The sequence below is a fragment of the Nanorana parkeri genome, unplaced genomic scaffold (assembly GCF_000935625.1).
Source record: "Nanorana parkeri isolate BGI_ZX_2015 unplaced genomic scaffold, ASM93562v1 scaffold4, whole genome shotgun sequence".
Taxonomy (NCBI): Eukaryota; Metazoa; Chordata; class Amphibia; order Anura; family Dicroglossidae; genus Nanorana; species Nanorana parkeri.
In genome coordinates this window covers 3,341,266-3,365,141 of record NW_017306272.1, presented here as the reverse complement: position 1 = coordinate 3,365,141, position 23,876 = coordinate 3,341,266, and the positions used below count along the sequence as shown (strand labels likewise).

General features: G+C 39.7%; 1 protein-coding gene across 1 annotated transcript in view; it reads left to right on the top strand.

Annotated features, from left to right (window-relative positions):
- Positions 1-23,876, top strand: part of CREB5 (cAMP responsive element binding protein 5) — a 261,883-nt gene that overhangs the window by 125,701 nt on the left and 112,306 nt on the right. The gene's annotated exons all lie outside the window — the stretch shown is intronic.

Here is a 23,876-nt window from a genome sequence, read left to right as displayed (position 1 = left end):
TACATATTTGATAAATAATATATTTTAGATATACAGTGCTGTGTCTAGGCCTAGGTCTAGGTTCTGTCAACCATGTCCAATGGAAAGAGCAACAAAAGATAAAACATTAGGAGATGACAATCAGACGGGAAGTTGATATGTTGTAAAAGAAAATGTTTGTCCAATTATCCGCGTTATTCAATTCTCTGTTTATAGATAACTATTCACAACATGACTATGCAAATTTATGCAGGCACTAGCTGACAAAATATTTTACTGGACAGAATGCAGTTAATGTACTAATATAATATAATATAATATAATAGGGTTTGCCATTTATGTTTTTGCTTTGTATTCTTCACTGTATTTTATAAAATGTGTTTAAAAGAACAACTAAGGCTATGTCACATGGACAATTTCGACGCTGGCAACAACTGGCCAGTGTCAAGATCACTAAGAGACCATTTACCAATCTCCATGGAATGGTTCCATGCTAGCCAGACCAAAGAGTTGTCATTCCTTCACTGCAACATTTCTGACCAGGGATGTGGGAGGCTCTCCCACATGACTCTGCCACTCACGATGTGTCGCTAGCAGCAGAATCACCTGGGTAAAAAAAAAAATAGGGTTCTGCTCTATGGGAGATTAAAGTACAAAGTGTAGCTAATTAAACTGGTGTATGTGTCTGAAGCAGGTAAATGTAAAATGTGCATGTAAATCTTCAAAATGTGGAGTACATCTAGAGTAAATTATAAGTAGAGCTGTAACAGAAATTTATGCAACAGTCAGATTGCTTGGAATTGAACAGTTTCTGCAAAGAACCACTTTCAGATTCTGATAATTCATAGTTCATGACTTGATAGGGTTACAGCTGGGCATTCTGCCTACATATTAACCATAGAACCTCCGCCTTGCCACCCACACATGTAGGTCACAAAATAAATCATCGAATTTGACTGAGTGTGACCAGAATCTCGGATGTTAACTGACACCCAGGAGTGGAACTTGTGAAATAATTTCCTATGAAAGCCCCAGCAGACAGGGTTGACATCATGAGTCTCAGCATCCAATGGGCCTACAAAGCCCCTGCTTTAACAGTATGATCCTGGGATTGCGAGTTCAGATATGTTAGACTGTCAGAAGTGGAGCCAGACAAAGGTTCTTCCTGCTAAACAAAAGGATGTAGATCTCAAGTGACACTTTCCTTGACAGCCAGACACCTCTAAAGTACAAGGACAAGTCTGTTCTGCTCCCAAAACTTCTAATGTGGCATATTGACATAGTTCACGGAGAATCTTATCTGTAGAGTTCTTCATTTATCTGCAAAAAAATAAAAAAGTATTCTATGCCATTTACATTATCTTGTGGAAACAAAAACCCTGATGAAAAGAAACAAAAACCCTTGTATGCTGGATGTACAATAAGGATACAGAAATATATTATGCATAAACATAAAGTACCCTATAAGCATTTAATAGTGGTTTGGCTAGTGATTTTTCTTATACCTGAAACACAAACACAGTGATGTATCTCTGAACAGCAGCATATTCTGCACTAACACTAAAAAGTGGAACTCAGTTGGCTGTGATCAAGACCATGCTTACTACTTTGCCAATCCACAAATAGTGCATATACCCTTTAAACAATTTTTGCAATGGATAACATTAATTTGCCACAATTTGGGCTATTATATGGTCATTATGTTGAGTATGAAAAAGAAAAACTATGAAAACTCTTTTTGTTCATGCACGTTAACCCAGGTTGAACTTTCTCTGAATTCCTCTGCAGAAAGTTGAGCAACTCAGTTTATGTTATTGTTTGTACCGTCTAAGTAAAAAAACGTATAAAAATAACTGGTCCTCTTCAGATCTATACCATGCTAACTCAGCACACAAGATATTGTAGTAGTCTTCCCTTGTATGCCATAAGTACAGTAATTAAAAATTAAAAAAGAGCTTTTTTTCTCTTTCCTGAGGCATATCCAAAATGCATGTAGTTTTTTAGTATTCTTGATCTCATAAACATTACTTGTCAGCTCCTCTAACTTATGAACTCTAGGAAGTTCAAAGATTATATTATTGTTATTCTTTCTTGGTTTTCCTGTATAATCAAACGTGTTTATGTGGTCGCAATGTAAAGGGTAGGAAGCACTTTACAGTTCGCAATGCTACAGAAAAACACTGTACATTATATTAGAAACTCCATATATTTGGAGAGTAGCAGTTGTTTTACTTTTTGCACACTCAAATACAACTTTGCCTCATGTTTATAACCCAAGGTTCTTATCTCTGTCTATAGGGTACAGATATGTCAGTAGAGTCAAATAAATGGATATGATATAAATTTATAAATTGAAGATTGATCAGTAGAACTGACCACAAGTGAAGATTTGCTATGTTATAGGGAACAGTTAGAAATGTTAATTGTTTCTATGCAGTATCCTGAAAAATTACCTTTTATCCTAAATTCCTCCAGTAGCAGTTGCTCCGATCTGATCTTCTGCTTGGTGGGTGGGGTTTCAATAGCCAGCCTGCTATTTGGCTATTTCAAACTGCAATCGCCAATATTGGTTTGGCTATTGAAACCCCACCTACTGAGCAGACCTGAGAGAGAAAGTTCTCTCTCAGGTGCCGTCCTCTGCTCAGTGGGCAGGCACAATAGCCAGCCTGCAATTGGCTATTGCAATGTGAACTACCCGATGGCAGGCTGGCTATTTCCCCCCATTGTTTACATTTTGCTGCCGATTGCAGAATCTAGCCGCTGGCTGGCAACAAAATGTAACCCAAAAATTTAGTTAGCAACTAAATAAATTTTAGTTGCTAACAAAATTTTTAGTGTGCACCAAGCAACCGACACATCAAGCCACTGGGTTGCTTTAGAGTGCCGGTTGCTTGAATGCCGGATAATGAGGAGTTAACTATAGTATTTCTCACACTTATTTATCTCCAGTAAAAAAGTATTATTATTGTAGTGTCTTCATCAAAATTCAGAAACATATTTGCCAAAATACACTTTCCTTGCTTCTTGCAAAAGAAAAACATATAAAAGAGCAAGTATTTTACTCTTGTTCTTGGAAAATAAATATTACCCATGTTTTATTGTACTACTGCCCATTGATTTTCTTGCTTTCCTCTTCCTTTTTCAACTGGGCAAATTGGTTACTCACAATTAGAATTGATGACGAAATTCAGATGACAGTACATTTGGACCATTTCAAAAAATGTGGATGTCCCGAGCTGAAACCTAATTTCAAGTGTAGTTTGGCAGTTTAGAAGACGTTAGATTTGGATCAGATCTCATGAATTTGGATGTCTTGAGATGAATCCAAATTGCCAGTTTGGTTTCCAAAAGATTTCTGGCTGAAAGGGACCAAAGTCTACTCCAAGGTTTATTTATCCCTTACAGCTGCTTCTGCTGTAGCCTGAGCACCCTCGGCTTGACTGCCACAGACACATTTTATCTTAGTATGCCTGAAATAATTTTGAAAGGAAGTGTCTTACACTGTTTTTTTGGCCTCGTCATCTTGCTAGGCAGGGTTGCAAGCTTCGCAAACCATATAGCATTATTGTACATAATTTTCTGCTCTGTGATACACACTTATTTGGAGTATGGTTCAGATTCACATTAACTTAATTAGGACTTTTGGTTTAGAAATTCTGAACTTCAGAGGTCTGAGAATTGCAAAAAGTTTGGCCAAACCACAACTGATTAAACTTTTCAGAAGTTTCCTTACTGCCAAAAAACAATATTCAAGGACATTTTTGTTGCTGATATTTGAAGAAGCCGGTGCATGTTGCATGCATAGCTCTAGTATTAAATGTAGTCCTGTAGATACCTCTAAAAGATAATCAAGTTCTCAGATTTGGGCATTGCATTAGGAATTTTGCGCGTTTACGTGGATCTTTCGTTCTTTTGGCTGAACTTTAGCTGATTTAAAAAAATTAAATTCTAGGACATGACTTGCATGTTTCTTCTGTTTAAAAAAAAAAAGTGTAGACTCCAGCTGTAAGATGCCAGGAATGCAGATGGGTGCCAGGGATGATGTAACTCCTGCTTTTAGTGGGACTAGATGAACAATGTGGGACCTGGATGATGGTTAGAGTGGATGTTGGTGGTGGTGGATGTACAGCTTTAATCTATCATCGCTGGAGAAAGGTAAGTACAGTTACACTTTAATATTCTTTCCTGTTCTTACTTGTGGAAGGAACAACAGCCTTTCCTTCCACATGTGCCATTGCAACATTATGACTCAAACTTTACCCTGCAGATGCTAGACCACCTCTTTAAGTAACCCAGAGCAATCAGCAACTTTATTATACACAACAATAGCAAAAAAACAATTGTGTGCTTCTTTGAGATTAGGTACGTGTAACTGTTCAGGGATATGCCTCACCTACTTAGGTCCTTCAGTAAGGCAGTTAGTATGGAGTGTCACGTCCTGAAAGATTTAATCCCTTTTTATTTTTATATTGGAACACATGCTAATTTTAAAGGAGAAATACACTCATCCACAAAATTAGAGCTGATGTGTGTCACTGAAGCTTACACACGTAAAGTGGGGAGGGGGCGGGCACAGCTGGCTCTCCCTCTAGAGAAGAAGAGCCAGTTGTCAATCAGGTGCGGGCTGGATCCAGACATTATTGTTAGGATCTTTCCCGGCTGCATTGCGCCTCTGCGTTGCCAGCATATAACGGCCAATGGACTGATATATGCTGAGTTTTGAGTGTCAGGAGGACACAGTAAATGTCCTCCTGTTACCCTAAAGAGAACTATGGCCAAAAAAGGTTGGCCCATAGTTTTCTTTTAATGTAAAAAGCAAAGAGAAAGACTAGCTACATAGTTGTATTTGTAGGTATTTTAGCATGTCAGAAGTCTTGATGCTTGGAAAATTTCATTATCACTCTCTCGTTGACCCTTTAATGGTTCGATCGTGACAAGCACTATTCAAAATTGCATTCTTATTTGGGCATTTTTAAATCCATTCTAAACATTAAACGCTATGTACAGATGAATTTGTTTTGAAGTATTTACCCGTGAATTGCACCATATAGAGACTAATGTGTACATTTGCTTGCCCTTTAGATGATATTTTTTATATCAGTGCTGGCTTCTGCCATACTAAACAGCATTACTGAGGTGGGGCATTTGAAGTGTGACTCAGGGAAAGTGCAGCTACAAGACATTTCTGTTCCTTGTCATGCTGCACTTTGATCCTAACCTCTGGTAACAATATGAAGTATGTTTTGAACTCTCTTGTGGTCTTCCCTACGCACTGCAAACCACATGAATATTTAATTTTCTTCACAACATATTTAGAGACAGACGTAATTCTTTGTGTTGACCGTGTTTTAGCCTCATCATGTGGTGTCTGAAAAAGTGTTCAAAGCCAACCTCAATGAATGTTAAGCAGTGTAAACATATAGAATTTACTCACTCTGTTTCTCTTAAAAGATTGTGATGAGGTAATGGGAAGTCACAGCTCTCCCTGGGAGCATGCACACTGAGGCTGATAAAATGTACCCATCACCTACACAAAGTGGAAGTAGCCAGTGTAACTGGAATGCATTGCGTAGTTCCAAGTGAATGTTATGCTGTGAGATGTAAATCTAATGACTTTGGTTGGATTTTTGAGAAGAATGGAGAACATTACCATACATTTGCCTTGAATTGGGTCCCTAGTGGATTGCCTGCCCCACACCTCTAATACAGACCCAGCATCATGACATAAAATGTGACAATAGTGTGGTTACCCTTTGGCTCAAGGATACCTACCGAGGTTGGTGAGATCTGAAGCATCAGCCTGTAAATGGACTCGACTAAGGCTGTACAAGGATTCAGTCTGGAACTAGAACTCAATTCAGCAGAAGGGACAACTGAGATTACTCATCAGAAAAACACAGATCAGTGTATTTTGCCAGATTACGATCTTGTTGCAGGAGCATTATCTTTTAATACCAGCAGGTTAGATGACAAACAAGGTAAATGGGGTTCTTTAGAGATGCATTAGTGCTTAAGATCAGAGTAAAGTTTAGGTTAGGTTTAGGATGAGGGTGAACAGTGAAAGCATTAAGTTAAAGGATTAAGGTGTATTTCCACTTTTGAAGCCAATTTGGGAAAATACCTACTTTATATTTATTACATGTTTCTATTTGCATAGCATAATGTAAAGAAGAACTCCAGGCAAATAAAAATTATTTTCCTGCAGTAAGGCTACTTCATTTTTGTCTTGGGCTAGTATAAAGCATATTTACATACATGATCCTAGCCTCCTCTGGGGCTGCTGGAGTGGTCCCCACGACCTCGTCTTCCCCAGGCTCTGGCAGTCTAGGGGCTGCTGATGCTATCACGTCTTATGCAGGTCCATTGTCGCTGAAGGATGTTCCTAAGTAAAAGCGGGGGGTGGGAGAGAGGTGCTCACCGACCTGTGTGTGGGCCGGGATCAGGTAAGTAAAGCTACTGGGGGTAGCCCCACTCCAAGGGTAAGTTTCTTATTAGCCTGGAGTTCTTCTTTAAAAAATATTTAAAGGAGAACTATGAGGTCAGGGTTTTTACCCATAGTTCTCCTAAGGGTCACGGGACAACAAAAACCAGCGTTCTCCCATGACCCAAAGCTCAGTATACAGCGAGCTACAGCTATATTGCTGTTGAGATCCACCCAGCTGCGGGATTGACAGCTGGCTCTGCCTCTGGATAGGCAGAGCCAGCTGTGCCCGCCCCTACCCCGTCCGTTCCGCCAGTCAGTGCTGGAGGATCGGAGAGGGGCAATCCCTGCAGGGAGCCGTGAGTGACAGTCACGGCTCTCTGCAGGGGTAGATCGAGAAGTGAGCGAGCGACGGTATGTGTTCGCTCACTTCCCGATCTACTGAGCCGACCTGTGACAGTTTCATTGTCACAGGTCGGCTCATATTATGAGGCTGAGTGAAAATCACTTGCCTCATAATTCTCCTTTAAACCTTTTTACTTGCTTAAAAATCCTTCATAGCTTTCCCATTCTATGTGATGTTAAGGAGGGTGCTTTGGAGTAATGTTTATCATAATTAACCCTGTCTGTACTGGCAGATCTCATTATCAGTTGTAAAGCAGATTTGAACACTGTCCGCCCTAACAAAGGGCTAAAGATCTCAAGGTGAGGGTGGTACATTGTATGTTCATTTACTTTCTCTCAGTTTCTCCCTCATTCTGTCCCTTTAATTGCAGTTTGATATTGTTCAGAATAGTTTGCAGTCCTATGTATGAATCTGTATAAATATAATGGAGTTTTATTAAATTTGAGTGCAAAAGTTGAAATACGCTTTAAGGTTTATGGTGCATGTTTATGTGTATCTAAACCCAAGAAGACAAGTGTACTATATGGTAGCTTACCACTCTTTAGATGTGGTAGCTGCATTAGCTTTCTTGTTTTAGGCTGTTTCTCCTTTATTTTCATCTGGTGATCCAGCCAATAATATACTTCCTGTCTTAGAGTGACAACGCTTACTCGCTGTACTGTGTCTTTAAATTAACAGTGTTGTCACCTTAAGACAGGAAGTGTGTTAAGACTACATAACATATTCACCTCTCCTCATCTCTATAATATAGGAGTAAAATGTACTGTAGTCCACAGACTGTGAACTGGGTAGGGCTGAGAACACTGCTTTTGATTACAGGTAGCGAGCACCACAAGCTAGAAGCTCACTGGATTTTTGGCAGATCCACTGGCATTTTTCTGTACTTGCAATGTTTTTAAAGAGACAACATGCCATGCATACAATTTAAGGGATTAAGCAGATATATCAGTAGTTTTACAGTTCTGGATAAACAAATATATTTTATATCTGCATAGACATTCACTCAAGTGGTGCCTAAAAGATACATTAGGAATACTCCCTGCGTATGATGTCATCAGTCTACTCAAGAGAGAGGGAAGCAAGTCCCTTAGTCTGCCTTTTGCCAGGGATCACTCTCTTAGACTGTACAATGTGACTTTCTTGCAAGTAACAAGGTTAGAGATAGCTGATCTGGGGCTGCATCATACCTTGGGAATCATATTGTCCAGGATATTGTTGGTAACCTTGGATAGTGCCTGAAAAAAAGATGGTGTTGATCTTCTAAGGAAGGGGTGTGTAACTCCGTCCATTCAGCTGTTGTGGAACTACTAGTCCCATGAGGCATTGCACTACTGACATTTACAAGCATGACTCTCAGATGCATGTTGGAATTTGTCGTTAAAGCACAGCTGGTTGCCCACCTTTGTTCTATGGAGAAATTAGTATTATGGCATTGTCATTATGGCATGTCTCTCACATATCGTCTATGTGAGAGACATCGGAGCATGAAAACATGCATTTGATACGAAGGTTAATTTTCCGGGTTTTATTAGTGTTAGGTTATGGTTGACTTGTTCCTGACCACAGTCTGTAGATTAACATTCTATAGTATGGTGCCCTGGGTTAAGAGATCAGCCTGCATTTTGTTGTGTCATGAACAGTGCTGGATTCCGACTAACCATCACGAACTGGGCTGATTGTTCCCTAATCATGTGATCCCTATGACAGCCAATTATGGTGATCACATGGTTTTGTTTACAATTAAACCTGTTGGCTAAGCTATCACTGTGCCTCACACGTAGAGAGTTTGAATGTAGACTTGATCTCAGCACCAAAATCCCCATGACATATACAAATGTGCTTGGGCAATATAATGCTGTCGTGGACTTTTTAAAAGGAGACAAATGGAGCAAACTTGCAGCTATGTCAAAAATACTGTTGTGAATAATATGCTTTGTGCTTCATGAGAAATGTCAGCTTTGTTTCTTTATTCTTGTATTTGAAATACCAGGGGATTAAATATAACTAATCAAGGGTGTTTGCTGTGTGATGGGAAATTCCTTCTCACTACAAAACTTTTATGGAAGTACATGCTGTGTGCTGATCATTGGGCAAGTCATATTCTCTTGAGCCCATGTAGAATGGTGATTACAGAGGAAGCCATAAAGCTGTAAAAAGGAACCATGAAAAAATATATTTTGTGTTATGTATATTTCTGAAACCTATGCAATCAATAAATGTAAACAGGGCTTTTAACTGTATATTGGTTTTGCTTCACCTGATAATGAGTGGTGGCATATTTTATTGTTGAGGATTTGCATGCTCTAAAGAAAGTTGGAAGATTCATCTCCCTTGTATTATATGTTCAGCCTTGCTGAGTACTCAGTTAGAGAAATCTAATTATATCAAGTACATAAAAAGCAACACATTTTACGCTGACATTTAAAATACCTTTGTATGTTAATATTTAATTCTAAACAGGAATTTTCAGTGTTCAATCTATATATTGAATTAATTAGTTGAAAGCAATGTACTGCGTACCATAGTTACATTCTTTAGTTTCCTGATCTTGTCTTGCTTGGAGGTCCAAATTGATAGTTTTTTCTGTGTTATGGAATATAACTATAACCCTATACTTGACTATGTGAATAAAGGAAAAATGCACATATTCACAATGAAATGAAATCAAGTGCATTGTATAGGGGACTACAACTCCCAGCAATACTCTTGGACTTGTGGGCGGACGGTCGGCGGCCGCCCCCCCCACTCTCTCTTTTCCTACCTTGCCTGGGTCTGCCGGGCCCCCCAGGCTCAGGCCCCTGGGCAGCGGTAGTTCCGCCCCTGGGACCAAGCATCCAACATACCTGGAAGTGTGTTGGGTGCTGAAGATTCTTCTGCAGGCTTAACTCTTTGAGAGATTTAAGATCGCTGTTCTCTTTTTCTCCCTTAAATGCATTAAAAAAACTCTTACTTTTTGCATTTACGATAGAAGGTAATGTCAATAGCTTTTATTTTAGGAAAGAATTATTGTGCTTCAAGATATATATGAAGTGGTGACATACAGTCAATGTAACTATGAGGATATTATAGGAATTGTTTACTGTATACGGGGTGTGTGTTATTTTTTGTTACATTATGTAACAGTGCAGTTGTGGTACCGCTCCAGTAATATAAAACGTTCACCCTCTGTTTTGTTTTGGTGAAGGTGGGACACCCAAGTTGATTGAACATTGAATAAAAGCATGTGGAATTGCAATGGTCTGTAACCGGAGGGTTCAATGGAAACAATTTACAGAAATGTTTTTAAGAAACCACCTGGATGGTCGATTTGGTTGAAAAAAGGAAGAGATGTTTCTTTTCTGAATAAAATGTAATAGTGAGCTCTTGTTTCTCCTGCATGTGAGAGTGATTAGGGTTTATTTAAGCCTGAAATCATCTCCCTGGTGTATTGCTTGAGGATTTCTTTTTCCCTGTGTCCTGAAAGGGCACGTTATTCATTTGTGCCGTACTGGCTGTAATGTGCTTGAGTGACTACAGAACTTGCTGCACCTGCTGCCGCAGCCTTACTTATCATGAAGGCCAGTAATCGGCAACCTTTTGTCAAAAAAAACTTATCCTAGAAGGCCCTACAAGCTCGAACTGAGACTTGTAGTTCATTAACAGCTAAATGCTGTAGCCCTTGCCTGATCTATAAACATATTCAAAAAGGCAACGTGCATACTCCAACGGGACTTCACGTTTTACACATAATTCCAGTAAACTAAAATTTTATTGGCTTTTTTTAAAGTTGGAAATGAGCTTCACCTCTAACAGAGAAAGTGGCATCTTTTCTTGACTGTTGTCTGTCAGAAGTATATGACTTGGGTGGACAAATCTACAAATCCTTTGTCAGATAAGACACTTCACTTATCGGTATTTCAAATGGGTATATAGCTTGAAGGTCAGCTTTATGCGTTAATACACGTGAAACTCTATACGTGTGAATGCAGCCTGACTGGTTCTTTGTCTTCTGGTAACAATTTAATTTATGTGGAATCGACTAGTGTTAGGCTTAGTGTGTGAGATGTAAAGTGAAATTCCAGCCAAATAGTGAAATCATCCAGTGCTTAGTATATAAAAAAATAAATACAGTTCTTTTTTTTTATGCCCATGCCTCGTCTAAAAGATAACTATAACTTTAACGTTACCTATTGATCCTGCCAGTTCACAGGACTGCTGAATAAGCTATCTGGCCAGCATTGAATTCTATCCACAGCATTGTTGGCCCTCCACACCTTCCTCATATATTAATTATGATGTGGCACAGAAGACAATACCTCTAATGCACAACTGTTCTCAAGAAGTAGCTCTGACAGACCCTACAGCTCTTCTTATCCTTTCAGCCTCATTTTTGCACTCTTTTAGTCACTACCCTCTCCTCCTGCATACATGCCAATATATGCTAATACAGCATGCTGGAGAGAGAGGCATGCTGGGAAATGTATTCTTAGCACTGCACTGGAACTATATAATGGGTGACACTTAAAACACTCCTCCTGCTGTTACACTTAATACAGCACAGTGGAAGGGAAAAGTCATGTGATCATGAATCAAAAGCGCCAAACTATGACCACCAATTGAAAAATTTATGCAAACGAGGATTACTAGGGGTGCTGCCCCACTTCAGCCAGGGGAGCTGCAACACTATGGGAAAAGAACACTATGGGAAAAGAACAAAAGAGAAGGGCGCCCACGCCTCCTTCATTCTGACGAAGGGGGTGTGGACCCGGAAACGTGTAAACGAAGAAGTCCTGTGCTGGGAGACAGGTGACTGTGCAGCCTATTATAGATGCCGTCCAGGCTTTGCTTGAAAGCTTTAATCTTGATTCACTATTGTGAGTATGTTTTTATCCTGTTTTGCAGCTTTTATAATTAAAAACAATCTATACTAGGGTGGGCGGCCTTCTCTTTTGTTCTTTTCCTAATACTCAAAGCTTACTGATAGGAGGAAACATCAAAGATTGGTAAAGCTCTTTCAGCCTAATCACAGGCTGGGCCTGATTTTTGACCAAGCTTTATAGTAGTGGAAAAAAAGTGGGGTCAGGGATGTAGCAATGTTGTGTTGTACAGGTTTGTCTATCTAAAAACTCGTGGAATAGAATTACAGTCCTTAAAGTAATATTAAACTCTCAATCTTTTTTATGTAATGACTCCAGATCAAACAAATATGCAATGCCCAGCAAAGTGTTTCTTTACATTTTAGCCCAAGTACTTACAGTCATCAGGTGTCTGAAATGCTCCAACTCTTTCAGCTTAGCTTCCCTGAACTTCCTGCCCTGTACAAAATCACAAGAGACAGCACAGTCCCCAGCAGCTGTCCATCTACTGGCTTGGAGAAGGGAGGAGGGGGGAGCAGGGAGAAGGGAGAAGGGGAATGGCTTGCCTTGCTGTGCTGTGTGTTTGTGGAGATACATGCAGCTTACTAGCACACACAATGGTGGCTCCATAGGACCCTGCATGGCAAAGAAGCCACCCTAAAACAGGATATCAGGGCCAATGCTCAGGGGACCAGCTGATTCTTTAGTACACTTAAACATTTAACATCAAGAAGCAGTATCCATTGCAAGTGATTTATTCAGCATTTGAAATAGCTTAAAACCCTTCTTCGTTTAATATCCCCTTAACCAGATAGGGACTCGCATATACTGTATGTGTATATCACATGTTTTTTTTTAGATATTTGCCTTTATATATTTAACTGTACTCCAGATGTGAATTATTTCCTCTAGTACCATAAGTCAGTATAATGTTGCACACAGACTGTATTTGGGGCATTCACTGCCATATTATTCTTTCTTTTATCATTGTCTGTTTAGCCACCTCAGCTTCCACAAGACTAAATCAGTGACACTTTGAACTTGAGTTACACAAGCAGCTGCTGTGCCTTGTCACTATTCCACAGGGAAGTAAAATAAAAATGTGATAGTCCCCCAGCACTTTGTGACTTAGTGGAGATGCAGCTGGATTGCATTTCTAGATTGCATTTATGAATGCTTGAGGTGATTAGCTGCAAGCCCCTTCTAGTGTAACAACACAGGGCACTGTAGACAAAACAGGCATTTTAATTGACTAAACATTCCTTAAATGCAGGATATTGCTTATCATTTACTGGTGACAAAAACTAGATGAGGAAAGTATGTCTTCCTGAGTTAATGTTAAATAGACTTGTTTGTTTACTTCACAGCCTTGCTTTTTGGTCATGTTCTCAGGCTGTAAATCTTTATGAATACAGAAAATTATTAAACCCATTCCAGATTATTCCTGCAAAAATAAACGACTAGATAAATCCATTGTATAATAGTTTTTGTATTAACACATTTAAAGATAGCAATCAAATGTGGTTATTTACCATATTTAGGAGTTGCATTATTATATATACAGTATAAACTAGGGATGCGCTGATACAGAGTATTTGGGTGAGTACTCGTACTTGCCCAAATGCTCTGATACCGGAACTTCCGGTCAGAGGGATATTTTCTCTGACTGGCAGTGCCACGAGGGAATATGGAGCCAGTTTCCCAGGCAATCAGGAAGCCGGGCGGCGTGGAATGACCTGCTTGCCAGCTTCCTGATTAGCGTGAAGCCTGCTCAAAGCATACTGGCTGGGAAGCCAGCTTCCCGGCCAATCAACATCGAGGCGGCCCAATATCTGGCTCAATGCTGATTGGGTGGGAAGCATCGAGCCAGCCAAACATCATGGAGCCGGCTTCTCGGGCAATCAAGAAGCTGGGCGGCGGGTAATGACACGCCATCCAGCCTCCTGATTGCGCGGGAATCCGGCTCCAGGCTGGCGGAAGTATCGGTACTCGCTATCCGTGAGTACCGAAATATAAATATCAGTACTCGAACTCGATACCGAAAAAACGGTATCAGTGCATCCCTAGTATAAACAAAAAAATCATGTCTGTTATTATGCTAATCACAAAAACAACAAAATTCCATGGTGGCAAACAAGGTTGCTAATTTTAATTAATAACGTTGGCAATAGACCTGTAGAAAACTAACCTAATAAGCAACCCTAATGGAGTCCGAGGTGTTCAGTCAATAAAAAACATAAAGCAACATTTGTAATTGGGTGTTTTTTTTATACTTATACAGGCAAAAATTTTGCTGTTGTACAACAAAAAAGGAAATTAATTTTAATGTGGTGTATAGATAAAAGTGTCCGGTAGAGACCAATGACTACCATGTGATTTCCTCTAAAAGAGCAAAAAGTGAATTGGGCTTTCTGTAATCTGCTTCAAAGCCGGACCTGATCCTTCCCTCTTCTGAGTATTTCTAAGCCTTGTCATCATCAACTAAAAATGGCAGTAGGTCCAGGGGCCTGATTTATCTTTAGGCATGTGCCCGGGGTCATCACTCTAGGAAGGGTACCTCAAATTGCCAGGAACCTCTGTCATTTTGAGAGCTGACAGCGCTCCAATGTAAACAAGTTAGAGGCTTTGTGCAAACTTATATGGGAGCACTTCCATTAGGTCCTGTGTAAAAGAAGCCATACGATTCAGGCTTCCTTCATACAGGAGCCGCAACCTAATATGCCAAGTGAATACCTATTTACTTGTGTATGTTTTTAGTTTTTTCTTTTTGAAACAAAACTAATGTTCCTTAAATATTTAGGTCTGCGTCAGGAAATGTTGCCTGTTCTGTTTCTGTGATGTCAGATTAGGAACCTAGCCATTGTGTAGAATGCATTAGTCAGTGAACCTTTACCCATCAACAATTATAAACTTGAAGAATAATGTAGTAGAATAAATCAGCAGGTCACAGTTAGATCAAAAAGAGTGCTTGTAATGTGACATTATCATTACTTGCGATCTTTGTGTAGACTGTATTTCCCAATTAAAGGTTTTGCCTTGGGTGGCCGCTCTTTGGTAGAACACTGCTAAACTGGTAAATAGAATGATATGATCCCTTAAACACACAGGTGTCAGAATGGAACACCCAGTTAGGTACTATTTCTCCATCGAACACCATTGTGGACGTTCAATTTTAGGGTACTGTGGCCACCAACGAATGGCATCCTATGAATGATTGATAGAATATGTTGTTAAGTAACCTCCTTTCAAAGTGCAATTGTTTATACTAACAGTGTAAATAAGCAAAGGCAATGTTTCAGGGCTGCATAGGTCTCCGTCATATATAAAAGAATGGAGAGTATTTCCCTGACCAGCCTGAATTGTTGCCTTGAGAAGACTAGCAACAGGTAGAATCCCGTACACACCAGTGTCAGAAAGGAGCACCCAGAGAGTGTTTCCCTGCCCAGGCTGAAAGGTTGCCTGTTGAATGAATCAGTTTCTTTTTATTCCTGTTAGTCCCCCTCTTTTCTATTTAAAAAAAATAATGAAAGGAAAGGGTTGATAGTAAGCTACTAATTTTCTGCATAAAGAATCATAGTATAGAGTAGAGAGAAGAAAAGATAACAGTAGATGTTTTTTTGCCATTGTATAATGCTGTTAGGTGGGATGATTAGATAGTTTGATGGTTAAATGTTGAGTAGGCATCATTCTGCTATTCTGAAATTCATTACAAATGCATGTCCAAATTTTGACTAATCATGATGAAATTAATTATACCTAAATTCTTTGTAGCAAGCCCCGCTGCCAATGTTTGGTTTTTTATTCTTTAAATTCTGAATGTAACTGGAGGTGGCACATGAGGTCACCCATAGATCTTGCTGGTTTTAGTGACTTGACTAGCAATAAAAGCTAAGAGTGCCTCTTCTGTTGTATTTCACTGAGTTATAGCGCTAAATTCTCTCAGAAAGGGGCTTTCTCCGGGTGAAATATTGGCTTAATAAATTACATTTAATAACCACAATGAAGGCGCCAAGTTTTGTCTTTGTTGTATAATTCAGCAACATGTCAGTGTTGACTTTTATTCATGATAAATTAAAGAAGGTCAGCAGGCGAGCTCAGATAAAAATTAAGTATTCTGACAGTGCTAACACCTGTAATATTTAGAACTGGGGAAGGCCAAGGCAGCAGAAAGTCTGCAGCTGCTTTAACTATTACAGTACCAATGATTAGTTCTATTATCCAGTTCTGTTAATTCAATGTCCAGTCAAGCAAGGTAAGAACAACATAGAATTCACAAATAAATAACACTGTATAATAGAGGGTCAGTGATACATGTGGAGCAATGGGAAAAGTGTATAAAACCATACAGAAAAGAAAATGCAAGTGTTAGATTGCAGCTTTTGTTTTTCTGCTACCACTTTGACTATTAAACCCAACTCTAGCAAAAACATTGTTTTTTACTCTGGATAGAGTGGAGAAGTATTGGAACTCCCGTTGTTTTTTATCACTGCGATAGTCCATTTTGGGGAGATTTCTCCTCAATTAGAGATTTTGTCTTTATTATTATTATTATTACATAGTATTTATATAGCGCCAACAGTTTGCGCAGCGCTTTACAATGTAAGGAAGACATTACAATTACAATACAATTCAAGACAGGATGGTAAGGAGGGCCCTGCCCCTGAGGGCTTACAATCTGAAAGAGGAGGGGGAAATGATACATGAGGAGGTAGCTGTGTGGGGATGAATTGTTTGAGAATGTGATGGTTCAGCGGTTAGGTTGAGGTGGGATAGGCTTCCCTGAAGAGAAGAGTCTTGCTCCTTCGATCAGCTGATTGAGGGATGCCGTCTGAAAGGGTGCACACTGTGCGAATTTCAACCAGTTCACCAAATAACAGCCAAAATTTGCATAGTGCAAGGCCAGCCTGATACTTTGCAAGCAGGTAGTCTGTATTCTCTTTTGCTGTCTGTTTCCTCTTACCTAATGGTGAGCAAACTTATTTGGCTGGTTGGTCAGTGAATATTTGCACTTATCGATAACAATACCCAGTGCTTCTTCCATTTCTTTTTATGCTTATTGAAGAAAGTAAATTGGCAGATCCCAGGGCAGTGAATTGATATTTTGCAAATAAAATCTGTATTAGGTAAGTCAATAGGTGGTATATATCAAAGAATAAACACGTATATATGTTATACATTTCGATACCACAAATGGCAGGGGTTTTAGTGTTTGATCATAGACTAGAATAGGGGTAGGCAACCTAGGCACATGAGAAGCACATGTAGAGCTAGATTTCACACTTGGCCACCTAAGCCTTGGCCCATGGCCCCATAGCCACCAAGGGCAGCCTTTTGATATCTTTTGATGCCTTTTGAGTAACATTTAAAATATGGAGAAACAGCAATATTACAAAACATTTTATGTGTGCTGACAGATAACAATATTTTCTCCATAACAATTAATCAAATAACAAAGTTAAGTAATATGCAGTCCAAGAAGGCATTCAAAGTGTGTTATTGGTAAACTGCTACCACGACTCCACATGACTATGAATTATATTATTAGCAATCATGTAGAGCTCACTAAATAAAATATTTCATTCCGTAATCCGTGCTGAGCATGTTTTATCATCTGCTCTGGTCATATATGACGTTATCTCGTTATTTGAAGTTAATTACTCAGACCTGTATTAAATACAAATCAGTCAGCAATGAGAAATTAATCCACCTAAATGTGTTCCAGTCACCACAGATAAAATATACCGCGGCGCCAGTGATAATAAACCATTCACCTTATATCCCTTACCCTTATATCTCCTTGATTCTAAATTACACAAGATGGCAAGTGCATCTACTACATGAATGCACAAAGGGGCATCACCTGGCAATAAACTTCATGTCTGAACAGTGGAGTGGACTTTACTACGCTTTTACAATTTCTTAATTGAATTAAACCTTCTTCTCTGAAAGACAGGAAAGCAGAAGGAATGGGCTCCATCTATTCTTTATGGCCTTGTCATAGTGCTAGAGTCTGGACCTCAGGAAAGACCTTGTTTAATCACATCAATAAACTTGCAGAAACTGGAGATTTATCGTTGTCTAATAGGACAGCTGAACCACGCACTAACATACATGGGTTAATGTGTCTTCTTTACTGGCTACTAGCTGAGACCTTGAAGATAAACGTGTTATCAAGATGTATATTTTGCTTGTGTTGTCATGTACATTTTACAGTGGGTTTTTGCTTATTAGCTTACTATTGTTTCTCAGTTTGGGTCAGTGTCCGATTAAATGACCCGATCTGGCCCTCTGTCTATCTGCTGCAGCTATTGTGGGGTTGTGTCACCCTACCTATTAGATTTTCCTTAAGGCCTGGTTCACACCTAGGAGTTTTTGAGCAGAGCGAAAAGCGCTTTTAAATGCCCAACACAATAAATCCCATGATTTTCAATGGCCCTGGTTCACATCTGAGCAAAAAAAAACACCAGCAGGAAAAAGCCAAACGCACGAAAAGGTACAGGAGCTTCTTTGCATTTCTGCTCCATAGACTTCAATGAAAATGCCCCAAAACACACATCAGAAGTATGTTGCACATTTTGGTGACTGTTTTTGTGCGTTTAAAGACATGTTCTTTCATTGCCCGCAATGTTTCATGAGCTGCCGATCAAAAAGCGCGTCTTCATGTACACGCGTAAAAAAGTGCACTAAAATGTGCACAACGCCCATAAATGCGCAAATAACCTGATGCTGCCCACGTGCGTACAAACGCGCAAAAACTGGGCCACCATGGTGTGAACCAGGCCTTATAGTATATTATGCAGAATAAAGTAGCAGGTGCAAGATTTGTTTTTTTGCACTTGCAGGATCGTTGAAAACCTATAGCTGATGCAGAAGACATGGCTGAGGGATCAGTACACAGTATACCCAATAGAACAAATATGGTTTATTAAGATTAAGTGCCCACCTTCAACTGAAACGGCATTTAGGGTGGACTGGCACTTTTGTGTGATGATGTGAAAGTGTTTGTGTAGTCAGACACTAAAGTAGTTAGACATATACAAAAAGGAATGCCCTTTGTCAGACACTTTCTTTCTTTGGCTTGTTGAAGACCAGCACCATTTTCAGACGTTATGCTGCTCTAGGTACACCTGAGTTATGGCACTTTCTGGTACCAGCTACACTCTTGTGGCATGTGATTATCTTAGTAGAATGCTCTGTTGGAGGCAGAATGTGGTTTACTTTATATGCAGTTCTGTTTTTCAACTACACAAACCACAAAAAAAAAGAAAGGAGAGATGATTTCAAGTTTTCCAAACTTTAAGGGTCCTCCTTATTCTTCTCAATGTCCCTTCCCTCCCTTCCCTCTATAGCTCTCTTGCAATTAGCCACCGGGACCTAGAGGTAGCCAGAAGAACTAAATCGAGAAAAAGTTACAGGCACTGGCCCATAAGTGTCTTATGGTACATACAGCCTTGTTGAAGACATTTGTGGCTTCTATTTATCAGGAGCTCCTTCATGCTTTTCCTGTGTAATGGAAGGCTTCTATACTTCTTCTCATAGTAAAGGTGACAAGAAGTTTGAGCACAGAATCCCACATAGACACGTTCTGAACATTAAAGTGTTTGGGATAACAGAAGTAATCATGTGACAAGTCCATACATGTGCAGATGTGTTCATTACGTGATAGTGCTTTCCTTCTTACACATTAGATATCTGAATGTATTTCAGTCAGGTGAGTAAGCCAATGTCTCTGACAAATTAGGTTTAAAGGAGAACTATGAGGTGAGTGAAAGATCACTCACCCTCATAGTTCGAGCCGACGTGTGACAATGAAACTGTCACACTCGATCAATCGGGAAGCGAGCGAACACATACTGTCGCTCGCTCACATCTTAAAAATGCATTCATGTACCTTATCTATTAACAAAAATGTCTCTTATTTGTGTATCACTCGTCTGTAGATCCTCAAATCATCTTTGAATTCCTGCTGACACTGTCCTTCCTTCTGGATGGTGGCTACTTTTGTTCCCCATGGTCCCTGTGTGTATTGTAAAGTAGTCACAACTCCAAGCTTGCTCCTATGATAGACTACAATCTCACGTTTAGTTTACTAATTTGTATTGAGATTGTAGCCTATCACAGGAGCAAGCCTGAAGCTGTAGCTACTTTACAACATACACAGGGACCATGGAGAACAAAAGTAGCCACCCTCAAGCAGGAAGGACAGTGTCAGCAGGAATTCAGATATGATTTGAGGATCTACAGCCAAGTGAAACACAAATAATGCATTTTTAATATTTAACTCCTGAGCTTAATGTCACTTTAAGCATATAAAGCTACACAAAGTCAAGAGATAGAGGTCCAATAAAGTGATTTATCTCCAAACATTTATTATTCTAGGAAAAGATATGAAAAAATGCTCATGTGGAAGATCTTTCACAGTTGAAAATTGCCAGAAAAATTGACCTATAGAGCTGGAATGTTTCTGTTGTTATTCATCGGGCGAGCAGTCTTTTTTCTTGTCTGTTTATTCATTTAAAGGCAAACGATCATATGTAATAAGCACGCACATTTATTGGATCTGGTAGCATCAGTTCTATATTTTCTGGCATTGATATTTGTGTATATTTTTTTATATAATTTGTTAGCTATCCGGTTACTGTTCACTATTAAAGAGTGTAAGTAGCAAGCGCTTTCTAAGAGTGGCCATAAATGGCCAAATCTTTCCTCAGCAGAAACAGGATATAAGAGGATATGAGAGACATCATAGATAGGCTTGGGGGACATTTATATCTGCTGCGTGTTCAATTAAAAGGCCACTCCCCTTTTTACTGACAAAAAAGAGTTCTGCTTCAATGAACACATGGGACAGGGTAGCTTGTCATTGAAACTGATTGCTTTGTTTCTGACAATAGGCAAACACACTAAAATGGCAATAGGAAGACAAATGAGACACCAGAAGGTGCCTAGATGCTTGTAGTTCCTTTACATGTCTTTATGGACACCCAGGCTGTCCAGAAACCTATGACACTTAGTCGTGGAAATATTGACTACAGTTTGCAAGTCATAGTTTCAGCCTACCATTTCCTGCACCTCTCTATTGGGCAGCACAGACACCCATTGCAATAGTGAAACCTGGGAGTGGGGAGTTCCAAATTCACACATTCAATTTCAAATGAAGTCACTACTTGTGTACCTGACTCAACAAGCTCTAGGGGCACTCACAAAGACTTTAAAGACATGTTCTGGCAATTGTAGGCACTTGCTTTGCAATCCTGTTGCCAGTTTTGTGATTTTAAACTATGCCCAGGCTTACATTAAAGTTAATATATAGTTGTATTGTACAGCCTTGAAGCAGGCATTGACCATTGTCTGCTGTACTGTCTTGTTAGCGAACCTATAGTGCTCTGGGAATTGTCTGCCATGTACTGTATTAAATGCTTAATTGTGTAAACAAAAATTACGAGAAAAAAAACAGATGTAAAACATCAGTTTAAAGTCCTTTAAACAAAAGCTCATCCATTACTCAAACTATTTTAGTGTCCCTTTAAAGTTGCTCTTTTCACTAGTTATAAAAATATTTTAAAAAAGAAAAAGGTACTTCTTCCTCTTCCGACTGCCTGTGCCACCCATCTCTGCCTTCTTCAACTGCTACCCTTGTTTGCCAAGAAGTGTGTCCAATGTAGAGCTTGAAGACAGCAGAAAAGCGTTAATAATCCTTTTCTTTGTAGGGAAACCTTATTTAAACTTTTCAAAGTAGCAACAGAGTCACTTTAAGAGCAGTTTTATCCGGGTCAAATTATTAGTGGCATTTGATGCTTGTGCCCTGAAATCACCCAAATACAACTGGCAGTAGTTAAATTGGTCACCTTACCAGTGATATGCAGGTCAGCCTATGTCTGAAGGTGATTAGGTCATTAGCACAGTTATTGAAAACACTATGAGGGTTATTCACAAAAGGGAGAAGAGTTTGGAGAAGGCAGCAGAAGTGAACAATCTAGGGCAACATAGCTGAAATGGAAAGTGAGTTGAATTGGAGAATTTTTCCATCTCTTTTGTCCTAGATTGTTAACTGCTCCTTCCTGCCTTCTCCAAACGCTTTCCGATTTTGTGAATATCCCTGTAAATAGTGTGTCCAATATACCCAAGTGGTCAGGGGCGTAACAATAGCCATAGCAGCCCATGCGGCTGCTACTGGGCCTGTGGTGGAAGGGGGCCCCATGAAGGATTGCTGAAGTTGCTGGTGACCCTGTACCCCTTATGGTATTTCCAATTAAGAAGAGTTGACAGATGTACAGGAAGGGGCTATGCAGACAGCTCTCTTGCTACCTGTCTTTGATTTAGATTTAAAGGGTTTGCTATAGGGTCCTATTAAAATTTTGCTATAGGGCCCCATGGTCTGTACTTACGCCACTGCGAGTGGCATTCTTAAATCCCAGGCTATATACAAATAAATTATTTTCTGTATATATTTTACATCCTTGTTGATAGGATAACGGTGCTGTACCAACTGAGACCACAGTGTGAACTACGCTTACGCTAATGGAATAAAAATCAATCATTTATGAATTGCTGCAACAGTTTTGTTTACCTACTTGATTAAGAGGAAGAGGTGGCAGACATGAGAGGTAATGTTTGAGCGACTTGATTCACACTGATGATTTACAGCCCTCACACATTTCCACTGGAATATGGAAAACAAAATGCCATAGACTCCATGATGTGTACATGAATAAATATGCTGAAAGCTTGATCATGCATTCTTAATCTGTCCATCCAGTGCTCGAATTCAGGCCATTGGCTGCTGAATTGGGTAACATTTGAGCTGTGGGTGGCTACGTCAGCACCAATCGGCTCAACAGAGTCTGATTTTGTTGTTGTTGTTGAAGGAGCCAGTTGGTAAACTTTCATCTGAATAGTGACTGCAGCCAGGGGTATGCCTAGTTTTTTTGCCACATGAGGCGGAAGGGGTGGGGGCAGGGGGTTGCGGCGACCCACCGAGCACTTGCCAACCAGTGATGTCTTTGTTCCAACTCTTAGCAACCTGGGATGCTCTGGACATAAAGGGTGCGGCAGGCACACTGCAAACATTGTGCCATGCCACTCTGCCTACCACCCCACCACAAGATGCTGCCAGAGGGCACAGTCTCAGGCTTCCTCATTATAATGACAGCCCTGTCTAGTTCCCAAATGTACCTGTTGATTTTTCCGGTGAAAGCAATAGCATTTAACCTGTAATAAGGTGACAATCCTAATGCATCTTCATGGAATTTATCTTCAGAGTTGTCAACCTCTGAAAACCATTTATTTATTGAGACTACAGAACTGTGTGTTGACATGGCTAGCATTGTCACAACGCTCCTCAGCCCATCTCTATCTCATCATTTATGTGTAGCCATGTGCTCTAGCATCTGTCAAGTGAAAGCCCCACTGATTTACCCCTCCCATTTACAGCAGGCAGATTTTCTGTCTAGACACGCCCCAGCTTCTAACAACAAGTGCAGTAACTGCTGGGATTTGTAGTTTTGTAAAAAGAAAACCTGAAAAATTAACTATTCGTGCACAATTTAAAAAGGTGCGACGGGCTGCAGCTCATTAAAGTAAACTGCAAGTGAGAGGGTCATCTAGCTCCGCAGGTACAGCAAGGGTATAATGTGATGGCTCAACATTTCTGGACTGTGCTATAGTGCTATGTGATTTGTTATAATATCACCTAGAGTATGGATTTTCAGAGAATTTGGGGGACATTTCCCTTACTATGTAATTATGAAGGATTCTTATAATGCAGCAGGCATTATTTTCACGTAGCCATATATTGTCATTGTTTGCCCATTCAGTGTAGAAAATGAAATGAAATCCAACAGTCATTAAAAAGTTGTAGGTCAAGTTCAATTGCATTTCCTTTTGTATGCTTTATAAAGTAAATGAATCCCAACAATGTAGCAATTAGATACTTTTCCCGAGCCCTATGTTTTTTTGTTGACAGATATATTAACTAAGCTGAAAATACAAAAAGAAACAAAAAAAGAAGCATAAAACGTGTTCATTAGCCAGTACATTGTGGGTAATAATGGCATACAGCACTCAGTAATGTAAACATAGATGATGTTTTTCTATATGTGTGACAGTTCATATAGTGTGGGGGTCTTGACAGCTGTTTGGCAGGGTGGAGGTGGTACTGTTTCTCTGGATGTTTATCCCGTTTCCAATGGCAATTGCACCACCAAGTTTGGAACTTCGCCTAGGGCTGTTTTGG